The sequence below is a fragment of the Podarcis liolepis genome, assembly GCF_965112155.1.
Source record: "Podarcis liolepis genome assembly, chromosome: 9".
In the NCBI taxonomy this organism is placed as follows: Eukaryota; Metazoa; Chordata; class Lepidosauria; order Squamata; family Lacertidae; genus Podarcis; species Podarcis liolepis.
In genome coordinates, this window is record NC_139564.1 from 36,734,775 (window position 1) to 36,758,439 (window position 23,665).

General features: G+C 41.9%; 1 protein-coding gene across 10 annotated transcripts in view; it reads right to left on the reverse strand.

Annotated features, from left to right (window-relative positions):
• The window catches only part of LOC310714648 (uncharacterized protein), a 152,022-nt gene that overhangs the window by 105,007 nt on the left and 23,350 nt on the right, over positions 1-23,665 (reverse strand). Inside the window, exon 3 of one of the 10 annotated variants that reach the window (XR_014529920.1) lies at positions 9,881-9,947. The exons of the other annotated variants lie outside the window; for them this stretch is intronic. The gene's annotated coding sequence lies outside the window, so the exon portion shown is untranslated. Of the gene's footprint in view, positions 1-9,880; positions 9,948-23,665 lie in introns of those variants that run through there. 10 annotated transcript variants of the gene reach the window in all.

Below are 23,665 nucleotides of genomic sequence, written 5' to 3' on the forward strand. Positions count from 1 at the left end.
GCGATTTCACCCCTCCCATTCCAAGAATCTGCTGATGTTCTCTGCTGATTCTCCAGAGAGGAGGGGAGCGGTTTCTGCTCACTACTTATTCCGCTCAAGCCTCACATCAAAGAGAGAGACTGAGTGTTAGAGAGAGAGAGAGTGTTATCTCTGTGTTGATAAGGTTGCTGCTAAGAGCAGCTGCAGACACTCAGTGCAGTTCAGCTTCTCCATTTAGCTCTGTATATAGTTGTGTATTATAGTTGTAGATAGAATAAAGAAGATATTCTACAGAGCTGTTCTCCGAGTCGTTTATGCTCTGCTATACTCTGCTATACTCTGCTGTACGACGACTGTCTTCTTGTGGAAGTGAATCTGGTGCTCACAACTCTAAGCTGTGAGTCCACAGCACTTTGACCTGTTCCTGAGCAGAAGGTGGTCTCTGGAAGTGCTACCCAGCTCGCCTAGCCCAGTCGGGGCTGAAGTGGATGAGTCCAGTTCGTGGCACTGGCTCAAGGGCGATGCTGACACTCTCTTCTTATGGCTCCCAACCTAGTCAAGCATCTTATTCTCACAGTGGCCAACCAGATGTCTATGAGAAGCCATCTGATTTCCTGCAGATGGTATTCAGGAGCATATCACCTCTGTTTGCAGAGGCAGAGCAGAGTCATTGTGGCTAGTAGCCACCGATAGCCTTTAGACCAGACCGTCAAATAGAGGCCTGTCTTCTGGCAGCCCTTGAAACAGAGGGCTGTCCTCTATAAAGGCCACCCTACCAACAGCCATGTGTTGCTGCCATGGTATCGTCGGAGTGTTTGGGTGACCTGGGTTACCAGCACAAACAGACACCATTAAAAAAAAAATACAGTAGGGCATTATGTGGGGTGGAACTGTTCGGGGAGGAGAGGGAGAGTGATGTCAGATATTATAACCTCAGGGTTGTTTTTATATATTAGAGTGGGGGTGGTTGGAATGTGACACCAGCACATGAAATAAGTGCTAATTCCACCCATAATATCATATATACAACAGCATGACCAGTGCTTGTTTTTCCTCAGGAGACTTTTGTTGCCTTTTAAGAAAACCCACAGTTGTGACATCTTGCTTTCCACATGAGGCGAAGTAAGACAAAATGAGGGGAATGAAATCAATAAGCCCTCTGAAGCTCAGAAACAAACCGACGGGCACATTTTGTGCTGCCCTTTGGTAACTGACGTTGGGGCTGGTGGGGGGTTGGGAATAGGGTTATGAGGCAAACGCTTCACCGAAGAACTCACTGGGGACACTGGTAAAAATAAATTGCTCAGCTCTAATTTTCTTAGCAGCTTCCATGCTATTCTTTGAAACTGAGTAAGAAACCCTTGGCCTAATCCCAAGAGCCAATCTATAGTAAATAGTGCACACTTAATGCCTAAGTTCCTTTTTAGCACCATTCCGACAGTGACTTCAGCCACACAGCTTAGTCATAGCAGACATTTTTGTGGTGAAAGCATTAAACCCACATGCAGCTCTCTTTCTGTGGCCACAGGGGGTCATGCTCCTTTCCCATTAGCTGAATAAATCATAAAGTCTGCATGGACCACACAAGAAGCAAGGCGAGCAGCAAGCCACAGTCAGTGCTGCTTACAGCCTGCTTTTCTTTTCAGGCGAAGAAAAGGAAAGGGAAAGAAAGGGAAAGAAAATTGGGGGTGGGGGTTGAAATACAGCAAAACAGGCAAGCTGTAGGCCCATTATTTGATTTTGTTGTTTTAATCTGGTATCTCTGAGGAAACATAGAGACTTATATTATTATAATTCTACCTCAGAGAAGAAAGGTATTAAACATTTGCTTGAAAATGCAGCGTGCATCTCTTGTTATATCATACGTAGCAAAATATGAGGTGAAAAACATCCCTGAAGGTATATGAATAATAATAACTACTATTCCGCCCCACCCCCCACCCCCCACAAAAAGTATGTTATAGCACATCTTGATGTGACCCAAATCAGATATAATTCTGTGACTTCCTAGACCATATGTCATTTTAGGATCAGACATGAACAAAAATCTAGTTATTTTCTGTCTAGTTATTTTTCACATTGTATGATTCATTCCACCAATGTAGTTAACAGAGTGAGGTCTGGAAGTCTAGAGGTTAGTTCAAGTTCCCATCAATCAGGAAATGAGATAAGAAGTAGGAATTTTAAACATAGCCATTAGCATGCAAGTGTTATCACACAGAGAAGACACATACCTGGCTCATTATGCTAAGCAGCCTTTCCTAAGCATTTCTTTACACATGTTCTATACCAAAGGCAAATAATAACAATATTTCTCCCCAAAGGGTACTGAACTTTTTTTTAAAAAGTATGTATATCACAGCTTGACTAGCATGAGGAGAACCTAGATTGTATATAAAAATAGAGAGTGCATTGAAGGAAAACTTTTAAAGACACACCCACCCACCCGTCACATGACTATGTAAGACCCTCCAAGTGTCCCTATTTTCCATGAACATCCCTGATTTAGAGAAGCCATCCCAGTTTCTGATTTGATTCCAGAATATCCCACTTTTCCTTAGTATGTCCCTATTTTCATTGGAGAAATGTTGGAGGGTATGGAGTTATCTGACCCCTGGGCCATCTGAAGGCAATCCTGTATATGGAAGTTTTTATAATGTTTAATGTTTTATTATGTTTTTATATACTTTGCAAGCTGCCCAGAGTGACTTGGGCAACCCAGTAAGATGTGCAGGGTATAAATAGTAAAATTATCATTATGGAATGGGACATCCCTATTTTCATCTGATAAATGTTGGAGGGTACAATATGTTTTGTTCTACGTGTGATGGCATGTGGCATGCTTGGATGTGTTTTTGAAAACTGTCTGAGAGAGGGGGAAGATTCCATCAAAAACCAAAGGCTATATTTAAACACCGTGCGCTAAACTTTAGTCTCCTTCTTATTAGTTCATTCAGCAGTTTGATGGGGGAAAGACTGATAGGAGTTGACATTATGCAAACCTTCCCACCCAACCACTCTGCTCTGCTGCTGCGACGGTCTGTGTGAAATTATATCCCCCCTCAACCCCTTCACATTTTCACTGCTTCTGAGGAAAAGCAAATAATCAGGTAGGATTGAGATAAATTACAGGGTGGCTTTTTAATGTGAACAAGTGCTCGCTGAGGGAGTAGATTGAAACCACTTACTTCAGCTTCATTTCTGCTTCAACAATTCAGGTAGAAGAAATATGTGCAAACTTTACAAAAGACACCCCTGTGCTTGTAGACATACCAAAACATAGCACCCTTATTTAACTGGTCTTTACCAAACTAGGGGAAAATTATGCTACTGAATGTATGAAATCTCAATTCTAGGAAGCAGAAATTATTGGATAAATGTTGTAGTACTAAGCCATTCATTATTTATATAGCACTGTTAAAGTACTGTACATAGTTTTGTTCTCTCCCCTCTGCCCTGAACCCAGCTTCTTAACATTTTTGGACACTTTTTGTCCATATTTGTTAGTGGGAAATTTATTAAACATTCTCAAGCCAGTTATCTATACTTTGATGAAGTCATTAAAAGGAATCTACCACAATGAACAAATCTCACCTGTGTTGAAATATCTGTGTTGGCTTCCAGTATGCTTTCAGGTGCAGTTCAATGTGCTTGTTTTGACCCATAGAGTCTTAAAAGGCTCGGCTCTTCTCCTTTAAGAATCTGCCCATTCATTCAGCAGGGACAGCCAACATGGCACCCTCCAAATATTCCGGATTACAACTCCCACCAGCAATGACCATTGGTCATTCTGCCTAGGGCTGATGGAAGTGGCAGCCCACAATATCTGGAAGGCACTATGTTGGCTATGTTGGTGCTAGGACATCAGAGGCCCTTCACCCATACCCCCACCTTCAAAGATTACCCAGGTGGCAAGTAGAGATAGGGCTTTCTCTGTAGTGGCACCTCTCCAGAGATGTCCATTTCACACACCAGCATCATTATCCTTCAGGCACAAAGTAAAAACCATTCTGTTTTCCTAGGCATTTACTTGATCGATGGTGATTTTCTGGTTTTTTTGTTGGTGCTAGTATTTTCATGCTGCTGTGATTGTCTTTGGTCATTGGGATTATTTTATTGGTGCTATATAAGTAGTGTCTAGGGATGCGGGTGGCGCTGTTGGTTAAACCACGGAGCCTAGGACTTGCCGATCAGTAGGTCGGCGGTTCGATTCCCCGTGACGGGGTGAGCTCCTGTTGCTCGGTCCCTGCTCCTGCCAACCTAGCAGTTCAAAAGCACGTCAAAGTGCAAGTAGATAAATAGGTACTGCTCCATCGGGAAGGAAAACAGCATTTCCGTGCGCTGCTCTGGTTCGCCAGAAACGGCTTAGTCGTGCTGGCCACATGACCCGGAAGCTGTACACCAGCTCCCTCGGCCAGTAAAGTGAGATGAGCGCTGCAACCCTAGAGTCGGCCACGTCTGGACCTAATGGTCAGGGGTCCGTTTACCCTTTACCTTAAGTAGTGTCTAGTGTGGTGGAGCATGGCCATGGAGATGCCCTTCTGTCCCCAGCACTACTGCAGCTTATCTAGACCAAGCTGGTGCAGGATGGTAGCAAGGTTGGGGCTGAGTAGATGCCCTGGCAGAGGTAACCTGGCATTTCTGCTGGTGGGTCTGCACAACCCCAATCCTGCTACTGCCCTTCCCCACCTCAGACTCATCTAACTAAGCTGCAGTGACACTGATGATGGGAGGCTTACTCCATCTCAGCACACCAATTGCCACTGTGTTATATGCACTATTTTATAATTTGATGTTCAACTATGTGTAATTACTTTGGGTTAAAATTTTTTTAAAAAGCTTGCTTTTAAGGCATTCAGGTGGCAAAGTGGCTATATGAGCTGCCTTGCATAAATATGGCAAAAGGCAATATAAATATTATTTATGAATGAATAAATGAATGAATGAAAAAATAAAAATGCATAGAACATCTAGGACCTGAGAAATATCTATGTTCTTAGACTGTGTACAGGCAAACTACAAGATAGTTGTGAAGGCACATCTGAGCAAAAAATATGCTGGGTGAGCTAATCTTAATTCAGATTAGGTTGCATCCTAAAAACCTCAGTTTCTAAGGGTCTTTCACATTAATTTTTTCAAAGTTGTAGCATCTGCTCTTTCAGATATTCAGAATTATGTGATAGGTTCCCCCCCTTAAGTTAGGAATGTAGGTTTGAGTTAGAGATTTAGGCAACAACCCGCCAGTTTCTAAATTGATTATTGTCCACCTAAAATAAGGTAAACAAGTCATGAAGTAAACATCTGTAGCACCTTCTCAGTGTAAATGAATCATGCCTAACCTTAAACTTTGAGGCTTAAAGATCACATAAATAGCAATAGACAGTGCTTTTCCCTGGGGGGACGCAGGGGGATGCATACCCCTAAACATTTTGTGAATTTAAGTTTGGCCTCATTGAGGGGCAGTATTTCAATATGGGTAGGAAAACGAGAGTACCCCTAAATTTTTTTTAAGGAAAAAAAGCACTGGCAATAGAATCTGTCTTAGTCATTTAGCAATTTTGAGAGTATTACATTAACGTGATGCGACTGAGGTATGACTTGCTTGGAATCACTTTGCTGAGAGTGGTGTACTTTTGGGGACGTGTGGGTATATTTGTAGAACTAGTAGTTGTAGTAACAAGGATAAGTTTACATCTCTGTCCAAATCAGCACCATGGATTCAAGATGGATTTCATCTGCCAGAAAGGTCAATCCAAACTGCTTGCACAAACCTGTCTTTATGCTCCTGTTTATTATGTTCCCATGTAGTAGATGTCTTGTGCACTAAAACAGTGCAGCCATATGTCAACATTTCTCTGGTGGTTCCGAATGTTCTAAACAAGAGCGAGGGTGCAGTGAACCTCCCATGTAAACTTTATACAACAGATTCAGCAGAACTGTAATTATTTACAAAATGATGGCATGAGAAATCTCTGGATTTATATCTTACGTTAAAGTAACAAGGATTGTGTCCACATAACGCTTGACGTTGCAGTGGCTTCCACTTTATTCTATTATTTTTTTATACAAGTCAGTCCTATATATATATATAGATAAAGATATATAGATAAAGATACACACACAAACAATCTATTCCATTAAGTTTGGAACCACTAACCCCTTGGCAATGATTTCCTTGTAACCGTTTGCAACACTGGCATGATAAAGGATAACTGAACATTGTCTTTGGTCTCAGCATGAAAGATGCACATAGCTAGAGTGGTGCTGTCAGGGCCAGACTTTGAAGCAGAAATCAAGGTCCCTGCTGGAAAAATGAACAGGAGGGACCTCAAATATAGCAGGCCTAGCTTAACCACATTTTGAGGTACGGTAACTAAAGAAGGGTGCAAGAGCATAAAACTACCGAATTTCACCACTGAAGATATAGCCTTAAGAGATTTTAGCAGGAGTTCATGTTCCAGAATCATAACTTTCTTTTTTCTTTTTTGCTACACATTTAATAAGCTATACTTAATGTGTTCTAAGAAACAGAAATGGAGCAGGGATTGGGGTGAAGCTGAAATTCCCCAGAACAGCTTTTCTGTTAGTGGGGGAGCTTTTTGGTGATCTAGGAGAAAGGTGCTGCAAAGAAGGAATTGGAGAGAGCTTGTTGGACAGGAAAAGACAGACTAAGCTAGCCTAGTGAATCTGGATAAACAAGGAGGGTCAAAAGCTGATGTGTTTGAGCAAAGACATATATGGTTATTAAGAGGAAAATAAGAAAGGAGAAAGAATTCTATTAGCAAATGCCAAAAGAGTGAGATGATAACAAGAAAAGGAGAACATTTTATCATAACTGCAGGACAGGAGGAGAATCTATCAAAGGCAATCTGAATTACATGCTTTTTTCTTTCTTTGCTTTCTTCCATTTTTCTTACTTTTAATAAGAAATGAATGCACCTAAAACAACAACTATCTTCTTTACCTGTGGTACACTATGATGCAGTCAGAATAGTTTAATTCCAAATGATATAATCATGGTGTTGTCAGTCTCAAACTAATGTCAGCAATTGAACTCAATACAGTGGTACCTCGGGTTAAGTACTTAATTCGTTCCAGAGGTCCGTTCTTAACTTGAAACTGTTCTTAACCTGAAGCACCACTTTAGCTAATGGGGCCTCCCGCTGCCACCGCACTGCCGGAGCACGATTTCTGTTCTCATCCTGAAGCAAAGTTTTTAACCCGAGGTACTATTTCTGGGTTAGCAGAGTCTGTAACCTGAAGCAAATGTAACCTGAAGTGTATGTAACCCGAGGTACCACTATAGATTCAACTTACTTTTACTCAGAGTTGATCCACTGAAATTAATGAGCCTAAATTAGTCATGGCCATTCATTTCAATGGGTCTACGCTGAATACAAATTAGTAGCATACATTCCGTTAATGTTTTAGTCAGATTTGCACTGAAAATGTTTTGATGTGTGTGTTTCTAATCACTTAGACTACTATTTCACCTGGGAGCATAATAGTAGGATATGATAGCAGAATTCCAGAAACAGCTACAACATTAAGCCGAAATCATGTGAGCTGTTTTTATTTGATTCCCATTAAAAGGACTTGCAAAACTGGCATTTGAAACAGATAGGAAACACTCCATGCTTCCTCTTGTAAATTAAACTGGTGGTTTGGCTGGAGCTCAATCAACAGTTCAAGTATCCATTGGATACAACTAATGAGCAAGGCTGCAATCCGATTATGCACTTACTTGCAAGTAAGTAGTATAGAATTTAGTGGGGCCTACTTCTGAGTAAATATACATAGGACTAGTATTTTATGGACAGCTCGTTTTCAGCAAAAACCTTGGACTGTTTTGCAGAAATGGTCACATAGAGCATATTGGAACAGCTGATTTCAATATATAGATGTTTCTGTTTTGTTTGTGTTATAATGGCAATAAAATACTTTACACAGTGTTGATTCAAAAACATTAGTTAAGAAGGTCAGAGCCACATTATCCCTATTGTTGCAAAGCAGCTGCTACCTTGAAGGCTACTGTTTTAAGACAACCCTGCAGTAGTCTATGGTCATTACATAATATATCATTGTAAGACCAGGGGTTTGGACAGCGAGAGTAAATGGAGCCAGACATTCTGCTGGAGACTGCCTTAATGGTCAGTAAAAAAGTTTTGGGGCACATCTTTTGTTAGGGAAACTACAAGTACCGTATTTTTTGCACCATAACACTCACTTTTTTCCTCCTAGAAAGTAAGGGGAAATGTCTGTGCGTGTTATGGAGCGAATGCCTGCGGGTGGCGGGGGGGATCTGCTGCAGTCATGAGCAGAGGATCCATGGTTCCCCTTCCTTCCTTCCTCCGTGGTTACAAAGCATGGATCCACATGGATCCTCAGGATTTTTGCATTGGGCTACTCCAAACTCACTGTCAGATCACATGTCTGTGGCCACAGCATGAACCACAAAAATCATATATCCACTATTTCGTTTAGAATATTTTTTTTCTTGTTTTCCTCCTCTAAAAACTACGTGCGTGTTATGGTCGGGTGCGTGTTATAGAGCGAAAAATACGGTAAGTGGTCCAAAAGTGCTAGGAGGTGGTTGGGGAAGAAAATGCTTCCTTATTTCTCATTCCCCTCAAGTCAGAAACAGGGGGTGGGGAGCCATCTGTGAATGGAAATCTAGGTTGGCCACTCAATGTATTTTGCTGAATGAGGCAAAGGACAAGATGGTGGCTCCCATTCTATGTACAGAAGCTGACGAGACTGGCAGCTGAATCTTACTTCAGCACTGGCACCAGGAAAGCATTGTTCACTGCCCCTGAAGGTAACAGTGGCACAGGGAAGGCCACGTGGTACACATGCACTTCTCACCTCAAGCATCTCACTACCATTCCCTGCCTCCTAATGTCTGCCTCCTGAGGCAGTCACTTTAATGTGCCTAATAGTAAGGCCAGCCCTGGGTGAGTCACAGCAAAATTTGGGAGGGGCAAGTCAGAGTGAGGCAGCTTGGAAACCCATGCAGGCCATGATGAAGACCCGCCCCCCAAGGACCATGTCTGCCCATGTGTGGCTTAAAGATTGTTTTAATAAAGCCTCTCCCAGTAAAGCAAATATCCTGTCTAGGTTCTCACATATGGTATAGTGGCTTTGAAGAAGTCATGCCTTGAATTATTTCTGTCCCATCAAAATGGCATAAATATATATTATTATGCTCATCACATTGTGAAACACCAGGTAGCTATTTGAAATGGTTACAACTTTCCACTGGATAGTTTAACATTCTACAATCATGAGCTAAGGTACTGTTAACCTGTTCTCTTGAGGCAAGTCCCCACTCCCCAATGTTTACTGAGGTATTCTATATTACTTAGTGCAAATTTCTCTCAGTTAATCTCCATGTGATCCCCTGAAGGGGTATTTATTACAGATGTATACAACCTGTCTTTAGAAGTGAGATTAATGTAATATGACACACACTAGTAGCACACCAGTGTTTAAATGTTTTTCAGAAAGTTAGCAAATTTAGTTAAAGTAATACTTACAGAGTCTTCTGCCTAGATTCCAGCATGGAAAAAAAAGTTCCAAATATTAAACATTGCTCACTGTAGGTGGCCAATTAATGCACAGTGCCCGAGCTGGAATAAACCCTTCAAATATATACATAAAGCATATAATCTCTTATCTGCTTAGGCATTATCAAATTTTTAACAAATCCTAGTAACTTCAAACACAGGTTTAATGGTGTTAAAACACTGTAAAGTAAAGAACTGAGTTTTTAAGAACATAATCTGTTCTAGAATGTTTCAAGAGAACTACTTTGAAATGCAATTATAATCTTATCCCACGAAGAAATTGATGTCATTTTTAAACAAATCAAATTTATTAAAATAATGAGAAATGGATAGTCCTCCCTTTCCCAAATTTGCACTCATCTCTTTCTTGTGGGAAAATAGTTCAAGGCAGTCAAATATTTGCTGAATCAAAAAAGAAAAAGGAGTTCCTGTTACTTAAATGCTTATCTATTTAATAATAATAAATAATATTTACTTGAGATTTTTTTAAAAAAAAATCCCACTCTCATCGGGCATGTAAATGACAGCTTATTGTGGGGGTGGTTCAGTACTATACATGCTGTGTTCTTGGATGGCTTGAACCATGCATCTGAACCACTGGAAGTGCCACACCTGAGATCTGTGAGTTATCAGCTCAGAATTACATGTTACATTGCTCCAGTGAATATATATCAAGAAATGACTCTCATATGTGCAAAACACAAGCCAGCATGTGGCACAGATACACAAGGCTACATCATGTTTATGTAGGAGCCAGAGGGCAAGTAGCCTGTGTAAATCACAGCTAGATCTACATGTCTACCTTTCCTTCCAGTGCTGGTGCAGGTTCCTTAGATTACAGCATGGTTGGAAAATGTGTGGCCTCCAGATGTTGCTGCACCCCAATGCCTATCAGCCCTGACCAATATGGCCAATGGTCAGGGATGCCGAGAGTTGCTATCCAACAAAATCAGAAGGTTCCCTGTCATAAGAAGATATTAATAGCCCTGCTGAATCAGGCCATTTAGTTCAGTTTCCTGTTCTCACCATGATCAACTAAATGCCCATGGGACGCATGCAAGCAAGACTTGAGTGCAACATCTACAGCTTCCAGCAACTGGTATTCGGAAGCATACTGCTTCCAACTGTGGAGGCAGAGAATGTCCACTTTGTCTAGCAGCCACTGACAGCCTTATCCTCCATGAATTTATCTAATCCTCTAGACTAGAGACTTGATGCTTTTGAATTATGGTGCTGGAGGAGACTCTTGAGAGTCCCATGGACTGCAAGAAGATCAAACCTCTCCATTCTTAAGGAAATCAGCCCTGAGTGCTCACTGGAAGGACAGATCCTGAAGCTGAGACTCCAATACTTTGGCCACCTCATGAGAAGAGAAGACTCCCTGGAAAAGACCCTGATGTTGGGAAAGATGGAGGGCACAAGGCGAAGGGGACGACAGAGGACGAGATGGTTGGACAATGTTCTCGAAGCTACCAGCATGAGTTTGACCAAACTGTGGGAGGCAGTGGAAGACAGGAGTGCCTGGCGTGCACTTCTGTCTTCCACTGTCACGAAGAGTCAGAACTGACTAAACGACTAAACAACAGAGGCAAAACCATCCCAAGGGACCAGGGTTTCTCCTAAGCACAAGAGAAGTGCTTTGAATTTGACTTGTAGTATTTTTGCAAAAATGGTTAGCCACTACTGACCTAAATAAATGGAACATTGGGCCTTCTCACATGTTACAATGTAAGCAGGCACAAGCTGTCTCTACATATGTACAAGTGTTTGTGTGAGAGAGTATGCACTTGATGTGTACAGCTCAACGACACAGATACACCGAATAGACATTCACAGTCAACTATTTGTGTGTACAGATATTGTAGTTGTTGAATGTAAGGTGTGAAGAACCCAATTGGAAATAGCTTTTGGCCAACTGTTGCTCTTTTCAAAACAACAACACTTTACATTTCAGCATGCAGAACCGGCTGGGACTGTGTCCTGTTCCAAAAAGCTCACAGAATGGGGCATGAGCAAATCCCCCTGAGCTTTCCCCCGCCACACCCTCTCGCCTTCCTTCCTTCTTTGTGACAGCTTTGGCTCATGAGACTAGGCTATAAAACAGAGTGTCCTAGATTACTGTTGTTTGGAGAGAGAGAGAGAGAGAGAGAGAGAGAGAGAGAGAGAGAGAGAGAGAGGAAATAAAGCATTTAATTTGCATACTGTATGCAGTTCACATCACTTTCTATAGAGCTGAACCAACCTAAGGAATTCCTTTTAAATTTGCTCCAAAAAACCACTCCTATTCCCTGTGGAATAAATGCCTTATCTATTTTCAGAAAATGCTGACTTCATTTCAAATAAAAGGGACTTACATCCAAATGCAAGTGATGCCAGAGAGAGCACCCTTGTAACTTTATACAATACGCAAAGCTTTAAAGTATTTACAGACCACCCTGTGTATCAACGTCAATGAACTCAATGAGGATGCATATTTTAGTGCTTTGATGTTTTACACAAACACAAAAGCTACAGGGAGGGGGAAATATGCCCACGAACTAATGGCCCTCTAGCCATATATGGTATCTGTGCAAGGTATATCTTTGACCTTTCCACGAGTAAACAAGAGGCACAGAATGCCACTGCTGATATTCCATGAGCCAGTTCATACTGAAAACAAAGTGAGCCTTTGCAAGCTTTGCACTGATGCTGCCTGCAATGCTTCTTCCTCTTGGCAAGCCATAGTATCTACTTTCCAGCGAATAAACCTATGGCCAGAATCCAACACAGACATTCATTTCAGCAGACTTAACTCTTTTGTTTGTTGATTGTGGCCTGCAGGACAGGTGAACTTTTCATTAGACAAATGAGTTCTTTAAAACAATGCAAGTGTTGGAACTCAGGTCTTCAACTTAAGACAAGGCATTCAGAAGAATTAAAGCTGCAGTCCTAGATATTCTTACCTGGGAATAAGTCCCATTGAACCCAATATGCATTTAACCAAGTAGACGTGCACAGAATTATGAGGTTAAAATATCTCTTGTTGGTGGCTACAACCCATTTAGCTCTGCTACACCTGTATTCTAAGAGAAATGGTCTCATAGCCGTATAGTTAAAAAAGAAACTGCTATGCCAGAGTGATGGAGAACGGATTGGCTTGGATTTTGCATGAGCCATACCCTGAGTTGGCAATACATGAAAATGGGCATGCAGGCTGCACAGCTGAGTTACTGTCACAGAGCAGCCATCAAAGGCAGGGGGCTGCTTCATGACAATTCAAACTCAGGTTGGTCTCCCAGGCTGACTGTGTAGGCACACCATGAAAGCATCTGCACTTCCCAGCAAACCCTCTCTGCCACCATCAATATGTAAGCCAGTCTTTGCCAACCTGTTGTCCGCAGTGCTTACTGGGGCTGATGGGAGTTGTAGTCCAAAACATTTGGAGGCACCAGGTTGGTGAAGGCTGATGTAGGCAACTAGAATATTAGCAAGCCCACACCACTCCTGAGTTGCTGTTTAGTATCATCAGCTGAGCGGTGAAGGCCCTCTTCGCTGCAAGTACATCATTACTTTCTTCACAATACGGATCTACACAAGAGCTACACAGAACCCCAACCCCATCTATCCTAATGAAAAAAGCATGTGCAGGAACACAAGCAGACAATTAACCACACTATGGGATGTGGTTGCAGGATCAGTTCTGTATATGGCCACCAATGGTTTCTTCTGGCCACATTATAACAACTACAGTGGTACCTCTGGTTAAGTACTTAATTCGTTCCAGAGGTCTGTTCTTAACCTGAAGCACCACTTGGGGCCTCCTGCTGCTGCCACGCCACCACAGCACGATTTCTCTTCTCATCCTAAAGCAAAGTTCTTAACCCGAGGTACTATTTCTGGGTTAGTCTGTAACCTGAAGTATCTGTAACCTGAAGCGTATGTAACCCAAGGTACCACTGTATTTCTTACATTATTTTATCCTACCCCTCCAAGGAGGTTGTGCTTGTATATGATTCCACACCTTTTATCCTCACAATAATCCTGAGAGGTGGATTGGCTTGGGAGATAGTGATTGGCTTATCCAGAGAGGGAATCTGAACTAGGAGAGGATTCCCCCAGTTGTGTGGGATCTGCACCTGAATGCTCATTTAATTTCTAGCATTTCAAAAATTAATTTTGGAATTGTATTCCATCAGGCTGCAGCAGATGAAGATGGAAAGCAGGGCTATTCCATTTCTACTGGCTCTGTTGAAAAGGTATTTCCATTTGGCTCCTTTCTCCCCGAACTGTTTCCATCATTTATTTGGTTTACTTACTTACAATATTTAGAGGCCACCTTTAAGAATTTAAATATTAAAGTAATTTTAAGATTTAAACTCTTAAGTAATTTTAAGAATTTTAAGAACTAGTACCTAAATTTGTTCCTCCCCCCACTCTTCCCTTCCCCCTCTTGAAGTTACCCATCTAACGTTAGCACCACAACAGCAGACTGAGCAGGCATACAGGTCATCTGGTCACAGTCTTCCCTACTATGATGAGCGTAACTGTATAACTACTTAACCAAAGCAGGGGTAGGGAACCCGTGGCCAGCCAGATGTTGTGGGACTCCAATTCCCATCAACCCCAGCCAGCATAGCCCATAGCCAAGGATGGTGTAAGTTGCAGTCGAAAAATATATGGAGAGCCATGGGTTCCTCACCCATAAATTACCGTATTTTTTGCACCATAACACTCACTTTTTTCCTCCTAGAAAGTAAGGGGAAATGTCTGTGCATGTTATGGAGCGAATGCCTGCGGGTGGCGGGGGGGATCTGCTGCAGTCATGAGCAGAGGATCCATGGTTCCCCTTCCTTCCCTCCTCCGTGGTTACAAAACATGGATCCACGTGGATCCTCAGGATTTTTGCATTGGGCTACTCCAAACTCACTGTCAGATCACATGTCTGTGGCCACAGCATGAACCACAAAAATCATATATCCACTATTTCGTTTAGAATATTTTTTTCCTTGTTTTCCTCTAAAAACTACGTGCGTGTTATGGTCTGGTGCGTGTTATAGAGCGAAAAATACGGTATACGGATTTCTAAAAATGCACCCATACATATAAATTAGCATATCAAAGCAAAATTATAACCACAGCTACTCAGAAGTAAGTCCTGTTGAATTCAGTCAGATGTACTCCCTGATAAGTGGGGCTGGGATTGCAGCCTCAGTGATAAAGGAAACCAAAAGGATTTAACTGTAGCAAAAGCCACAACTACATCAAATTTTGGTGTGTTGCCATTACTGACTTTAAATTTCCAAGCCCAGACATTGCATGATGCAAGGTACTTAAAGATATTTATTTAAAAGTATACATTTACTACAAGAGAGTCATACTTAAATCACATCAGTGTCAAACATAGTTTTACATTGCACCAAAGCAAATGAATAAAGCTAAAAGACAAAAGCTGTTCTGCCAGCTCTGAAGGTCTATGATACCAATTTATTTTTAGATTTATAGCCTGTCCTTAAGTATGGGGTGATAACATCTCCATTGCTTATTTATACCCACAACCTGGTGAGGTAAGTCATTATTGTTCCCACTTTAGAGATGCACAACTGAGGCTGAGAGAAAACAACTTGCTTCGGGTCCTCAGTTAACATCCTTGAGCTGAGTGTCAGATTCACCTCTTTACAGCCTACACTTAACACTCTGCTTGTGTTGTGTCAGAAGAAGGGCAATTATCTACTTTCCCTTTTGCTTGAAAATCCACATAGGACAATTTTCACCCCAACACATTAACGGTCACTGAGACAATGAAGCACACCATTGGTGGTGGGGGCAGGGGGGGGGAATCCCAATAAATCTTTGTGGAATCTTTTTCTGTCCCAGGTGCTTATTGTTTTCAGAAAGAAAACCATATATTATAAGGGCTAGGTGGTAATTCTGCCTCTATATAAATTTGGCACTGAAAAGTACACTGGGTAGATTTTATTGTTAAGCCCAGTGGTCTTGCCTTAACAGAAAGCACATGCTCTTGTGCAGAGCCTGGGTAGCTTAGCTGGTTAGAGTGTGGTCTGATAATACCAATGTTGTAGGTTTGATTCCCGTATGAGACAGCTGTACTGTATATTTCTGCACTTCAGGGGGTTGGAATAGATGATCCTCAGTCAGGGCATCTGATTTTTGCTGATACTTGTTACTGATTGAAGTCTCAGGCACTGTATCTCAACCGAGTCCAGAGGGTTCCCCAAAATTTAGAAACTGTTTTTGGATATGAGGGGTTAGTGAGAATCAGGGATCCCAACCTGCAAGAAGGGCTTTTTACAGAGGCAAATCCCTCACTTGTCGCAACCCAATGCCTGTTCTTTCATTCCTTTTGCATTATGTTGAGACAACAGTGGCAGGTAAACCTCCATATGAAACATAACCACTGATAGCAAACAAATACCTGCAGATGTGTTTGTGTGCGCGTGTGTGTGCGTGCGTGCGTCCTCTATATGCTTGTGTTATAACAAGCAAGAGCTTAAGACATGGCATTTCCTTTAGATTTAATGGCCAGCTGGGGTTAATGGCCAAAGGCTACACTTCAGGCCAAGTACTACTCCCAACTGGTCATTAATCCCCAGGAAATGCTCTGCATCTCAATCATTATTGCTTAATTTCAGGGCAAACAAACTACTGTGACTGAGAGTATGCCATCCGTTAAACACAGGGAGCAAACATTCCGCGAATGTAATCAGCTGTTTACACAACTGTCTGTTGTCTATAATAGCAAGAATTTCAGATACATGAAGCCTTGGGTGCCACTGAGCTCTGTTCTGGTTACTGCCCATTAAAACAAGCAGCAGCTGAACTATAGAAATGCGTGGAGATGGGTGGGATCATGCCTTTTCTGGCTTATTCCATGAATAAGTTTGTTAGTACAGTGTCAGTTAAAATGCATGTTTTTAAAGTTTAAAGTTTCTCTTTGCTCTGATATTGCCAAATTGTGTAAAATTATTTTCTTCTGCTCCTTCCTTTTGAGGAGTTCTCTTCGTAAGATATTTTAACAAAGGAGCCAGCAATATCCCGGTTCACAAGCCGCATGTGGCTGATTATGATGTAATTGTGCAACCCCTGATTTCAAGCTAGAATTCTGAGTGTCCCAGCCCTTTTTTGTAGAGACCTAGGACTTGGAGTATATTTCACCTATTTGTTCCATTAGGTATTTCCACTGCACCCTTCAGAGAGAGGAAGACCATCATTCTCAATATATAGATTTAAGTTATATATATTGGAATTATAAACATCATTCACACACCTCATCTTTGCCAGCTAACTCCTAAATGCAACATCATTTCACACATTCCAACATTTACAATACAAATTTCAGACATGCCACAGATTTATTAAATTATCAGCAGTAAAATATACTGTGGGTTCTTCCCAGGCTTTTGCTTTACAAATATTTACTAGAACATAGACTTTGTTATATATCTGAGGTTTCTCAGTAATCCTCTGATTGGAGACCCACATGCCTGGGGGGTCCAAAGGAAAACTGTAAATGGATGTAATAGTTTGTTATATCTTAATATTATAACACTGCACACTTTTAAAAGCCAAACTTCACTGAGTTTAAAAATGCACACACACACACTAGGGGCCTTAATAAATGACTTCTTGGGAAATCTTTAATTTCTGAAACATTTAGAAACACTTGAAAAAACACGTAAACGTAATAGGCTGTATAATAACAATTGTAAAGTTATTTACTAGAAACTACTTCTCAAAATTAGATACAGCTTCTCCTAATGTCAAAATAATGTCAAAATCAAACACTGCATTGGATCCGGACTATGTTAGTTGCACCTTGACCCCTATCCAGTGTGAGCGGCCATCTTTTTTCCATGAAAAATGTCCCTTGCAGTGATGTCACTTAACCATGCAGGATCATTCACACTGGATCATTCTGAGGCACAGCACTGGGCAGGTTCTTCTTACTGCAGCTCCAGTACTGCTTGAAGCAGCAGCCAAAATTTATCAAGCCCTGAAGTTTTAACCCCCTGCCAAACCAACAAAAAAGCACTGAGCTGAAACTAGACCAGGTTGGGCAGCCAAGGAAGTACTTCCTTATTTTTAAAAATAAAACTATATCCTGTTTATGCCATTTATCTGAAATCTCCAGGGTCTCTGAAGAGCTCCTGTTAATCCTATTATGACATCTATTTCCAGTACAGGTCATATGTGGGGCATGGTGTGGACTAGGTGGAATGGCTGCAAAACTGCTGGTGATCTTATGGCTGGTTTGGACATGATGCTAATCATAGTGGAAAATCATGAGAATGAGCCTCAGCAAGTATTGGGCTTCTTCTCCTATCCAGCACAGCTGCAACGAGAAGTTACAGGATCATAGAATTATAGAGTTGGAAAGGGCTCTGAGGGTCATCTAGCCCAACCCCTTGCAATGCAGGAATCTCAACGAAAGCATCCACAACAGATAGCCATACAACTTCTGATTAAAAACCTCCAAGGGAGGAGAGTCCACTACCTCCTGAGGGAGTTCATACCACTGTCAAACATCTTTTATTGTCAGAATGTTCTTCCTGATGTTTACTCAGAATCTCCTTTCTTGTAACCTGAAGCCTTTGGTTTGAGTCGTGCCCTCTGGAGAAGGAAAAAAAAACAAGCTTGCTCCATCTTCCATGTGACAGTCCTTTAGATATTTGAAGTTGGCTATCATATCTCCTCCCAATCTCCTTTGTTCCAGGCTAAACATATGCAACTCCCTCAATTGTTTCTCAAAAGGCTTGGTTTCCAGGCCCTGATTATCTTGGCCATCGTCCCCACCATATCTTCCAACTTGTAAACATCCTTCTTGAATTGTGGCACACAGAACTGGACACAGTACTTCAGGTGTGGCCTGACCAAGGCAGAATAAAGTGGGACTATTAATTCCCTTGAACTAGACAGTATACCTAGAATAGCATTAGGGTTTTTTGCTGCTGCATCACACTGTTGACTCATGTTAAGCCTATAGTCTACTAAGACCCCTAGATTCTTTTCACATGTACTACTGGCAAGTCAGTGTCCCTCGTCTTACATCTGTGCATCTGGTTCTTCCTGCCTAAGTGTAGAACCTTATATTTATTCCTGCTGAAATTCATATTGTCAGTTTTGGTCCAGTTCTCCAATCTGTCAGGGTCAATCCCAATTCTGTTTCCCAGTTTAGTGTCATCTGCAAATTTGATGAGCAATTCCTCAATTCATTCATCCAAATCATTTATAAAGACGTTGAACAACAGCGGGTCCAGGACAGAACCCTGCAACACCCCACTTGGTACTTATTCCAGGATGACAAGAAACCATGAGTTAGCACACTTTGGGTTGGGTCAGTCAACCAGCTACAAATCCACCTAATACTTACTTCATCCCACCCACATTTTACCAGCTTCTCCACAAGAATATCATGGAGTACTTTGTCAAAAGCTTTACTGAAATCAAGATATACTTTGTCTACAGCATCCCCCTGATCTACCAAACTTGCAACTTTACCAAAAAGAGAAATTAGATTTGCTTGGCATCACTTGCTTATGAGAAATCCATGCTGGGTTTTAGCAATCACAGCATCCTTTTCTAAGTACTCACAGACCAACTGTTTAATTCTCTGTTCTCGGACCTATTGACGTCAAGCTGACCTAACAGTAGTTGTCTGGGTCTTCTTCCTCCCTTCCCCCTGTCACTTTTTTGAAGATGGGGACATCTGCAGGGACCTCCAATAATTCTCAAATACTCTGAGATTACATCCGTAAGGTGCTTTAGTACCCCTGAGTGCAGCTCATATTTGAATTCATTTGAAGTCACTAGGTGTTCCCTTATCACCTTTTTTCACATCTTGGGCTGCAGCTCCCTCCTTGCATTGTTTGTTCTGTTATCACCAGGTTGGGCTCTGCTTTCCTTTTGGGTGAAGACAGAGGCAAAGTAGGCAATGAGCAGTTCTGCCTCATCATATACATTGCTGGCGCTATATAAATGATCATCATCATCTGCATGGTATGTTCCATACAACACTAATTCGAGTTAATCCAAATCCATACACAAATATGCAGAAGGCATGAGCTGCTAACTCTGTGAAAATGAAGAACCCTGTCATGCATGACACTGGCATGTATGCAGATCAATGAGGGTACAGCAGTCCATGCTTCAAATAGTCAATTTTACATCTGGTATATGACCTTTGAATGACCAGCAAAATATGGAGGAAAAGGCTCCACCAGTCCCCATTTATGATGTCTTCTGGAATCTGTGGTATTTTCCCATAAGGTCCTCTACTAAATTTTAAGAGGAATTCACAATGCATAGAGAATTCCTATCCTGCCTAGGATGCTTGCTAAGCAAAACAAACCAACAACAACAAAATCCCTCAGGCAGCAATCCCCCACCATCCATAGCTGTTGGGAAAGGTATTTGAAAAGCATGGACTGGAATTATATGGTGCAGTGGTCTCACATTTTCAGAGCTGACAAATAATCGCTAACAACTTTGCTGCGCTAGGTGACTATTTGAAATAAAAGCATTAGGGGGAAACCCCAGAAAAAGGCAAGTGAAACTTGTTACACCAGGAAGCATAAACGGATCTTATAATCTTTTGTGGTCCCTTCTTCAGGAGGGCACCTCTTAGAGCATTTTTATATGGCTGAACTAGATTTAAGGAAATCCACAACAATCAGGATTGATAATCTCATGTTAAGTACACAACAGGGAGCATGCGAAAGGAATATAGCCAGGAGGACTCTCCCCATTTCCTGCAGAATGAGCGTTTGCATCCATCCAGTCGTTGCTTGTTTTGTCATATTACCACTTATTTCTCACATATGTAAAGAAAACATATGGAATTAAATTGTGTGTGGAACAGTGGCTTTTTGCCTTGTAAAAGTATGTAAGAATTAAGGCAACAAACTGTTGAAAAGAACTTCATATCTGGAAATCCTAAAAGATTTCCCCAACATATGTAGGCAGTAGTAGAATAAGGGGACCTCTATGATTCTAATACAGTAATTGGAAATATAGCCTTGAGGCACATAATGAGGATGACAGGTTTGGACAGGAGCTGGTTTAGAGGGCTGGAACTTGACTGGAGGGTTTTAGACCCAGGACTTGGTTACTTTAGGATACTGCCAGGGAGACAAAGTCCATCATGGCCCCAAGCCGTCTGCCGGACGATCCATCGATCTCCCGTAGGCACGCAGTATCAGCAATTAGCGACATGAGTTTCCTGAAATAGCTTGCCACATTCCAGAGCTCATGCACACTATCAGCAGATAATGCACAGCAAAAGTCGCACGCAGGAGAGCATTATTTACAAGTTTTATTCTGCGTTGATCAGAACAAAGAAAAACATGACTGCCTGCATCAGTGTCTCCGACACAGAGAGAAAACGAAAGCAACAGAAAACATAAACATCCTGTGAACAGGAAATACGCAGACTCTGTGACTCTCAAAGCCTGCTCCCTTTTAAGGTGAAACGGAAATATCCTAACAGCTAAACCTTGAAGAATCATTTTGATAGGACTATGGCTATCATCCTAACCAGAGGCTTATCTACACTTACCTTTTGCCCTGCCCTTTAGCACTTAATCAGAGCAAACATCAATTTGGGTTTTCCTGGGTTTGCCATTTGCTCCAATTGAGCTTTAAAGAGACGGTTTTCATGGGAAAAGTTCAGGAGCAAAGAAAAAGAGCACTTGGACATGGAGCTTGAAAGTGCAGGCTGTGTCTGGAAAGAGCGGAGGAAAGGTAAGTATGGATAAGCCCCATGTCTATTCAGAAGTAAGCCCCACTGAAGGTCCCAGTTACATAGAGTTAGAATGCCAGTCTCATGTACGTATTATGTCATTCAACTATATTTTCATCTCACACATCAGACAAATATTTTCTCCCACGTCAGCTTAAAAAGGTAAAGGTAAAGGGATCCCTGACCGTTAGGTTCAGTCGTGGACGACTCTGGGGTTGCGGCACTCATCTCGCTTTACTGGCCGAGGGAGCCGGCGTACAGCTTCCGGGTCAAGTGGCCAGCATGACTAAGCCACTTCTGGCGAACCAGAGCAGCACACGGAAACGCCGTTTACCTTCCCGCCGGAGCAGTACCTATTTATCTACTTGCACTTTGACGTGCTTTCAAACTGCTAGGTTGGCAGGAGCAGGGACCGAGCAACGGGAGCTCACCCTGTCGCGGGAATTCGAACCACCGACCTTCTGATCAGCAAGTCCTAGGCTCTGTGGTTTAACCCACAGCACCACCCGCGTCCCTATCCACGTCAGCTTACATCTAGTTAAAAGACAGTGGGGGCTCTGCCCTCAGGCTTAAAAACTAAGAAGACAAGAGACGCAAAAGGAGAGTAGAGAAAGATCACCTTTAAGAAGAAAGTGATGAGTTGCAAACTGGGATTTATATCCAGCTGAGGCTAAGCTGATCTTCCCTTGCAGATGAGCTGGCTTGGGTACAGGCAGAGCTGATATTATAGTCTTACCAGAGAAAGACAAGTATGTGGCTAGCAAATGCGGCCTCTGCACCCCATCAGATACTTGAATCATAGACACAGAATTGCAGAGTTGGAAGAGATCCCAAGCATCATCTAGTCCTGTGATGCAGGGATCTCAACTAAAGCATCCATGACAGATGACCATCCAACCTCTGCTTAACCACCTCCGAGGAAGGAGAGTCCATCACCTCCCAAACCTGTCCATTCCACTGTCAAAGCTCTTACTGTCTTACTGTTTGGAGCATGAACTGCCACCAGTGAGAAGTAAATATGCTAAGCATCACTTTCATTAGCAACAGGTTTATAATGATGCCACAGCGAGAGCAATAATAAACATTAGTACAAAGTGGTTTACTTCTCATTAGAAAAAACAAAAAACCCTTCTTCTTTGGAATGTTGGATGTTACACAAAAGTTAGTTTTAAAGTGCAAACAAATGTGGCATGCCTGACAAACAAAGTTGCAGTATCTCAGACAGTTCAGCTGTTGATTTCCTGGCCAACTGCTGCTTTATTTCAAAACTTCATTTGTAGGATAAGGTGGCAAAACAGAGTTGTAACCTTTCCCGTTCAGATTTTCTTGGACCACACACTGCATTAAATGTTAAGTTTGTTTGCCTATTTTCTCATCCTTGATCCCAATGGGAACCATTTCAGATTGCAGAGTTGTGGGATCCCAGTGTCTCTTTTTCGACAAAATCTCACCCCTCTCCAAAACAAGAAAAGAAAGATTAAAAGCAGGGACAAAATGGGACCATTGCTGATAAAGCTTGGGGAAGTTGGAGCATGTGATACCCAGATGTTCCCAAGGTTTGGGATTCACCCATAACAGATGGAGTGAGAATTGCATCCAGCATTTCAGAAGGTATGTTGTTTTGATTCATCAGCCCGCAGCCTGCCTTGTAAGGGGACATGTGTTTTTGTATTATAAAACTATTCTTGGCTACTCAGGCATTTTAACAATTGTCTTATACTGTTAGCTGCTGTTTTTCTTTACAGTGAGAGAGCGCAGGGAATGCAAACGCCACAGCTATTAGCAGGTTCCAAATATTTGCCTAGTGCAATAAAACCCTGTTTTTGTGGCAATTTAAGAAGCCTGTGTGGCATACAGGAACCAGTTAAAACAAACAAATGTTAACGCAAGCTTGGAGAGTAATAACCCAAGAAGGCAGAAAGATATTCATCACACAAGGTATCATCTTAAGAGGGAGTCTTTTAGGAGACACTGACTGTAATTCAGTGTTTACTGGAACATTACTGAAGTGATCATTGCCAGCATGGAAGGAGAACCTCTGCTGAATGATTTTCAGTATTGTGGTTATGCTTGAGGAAACCTTTAATGACTGAAGATGGGAAGCTGTAGTAAGTACATCAACCATCACTTTTCTCCCTGTGTAGTCCCTCAGAGTGCTCCTGTTTAGCCAAGAGGTTCATTGGGTCAAATTTGGGGGCAGTTTATGGTGCCTGTATTTGTACCTGTGTTGCTAGTTTAAGCGGGGTGGGGGAGGAACTGTGTGAGAACGAACAGAGAGAATGAACACGGTGGCTTGCTTGAGCACAGGGCATCACATAAAATAGAAGGCATGGCTCCTATAATAACTCAAATAATTTCACAGGCAAGGAATTTAATCAGGTGTAAG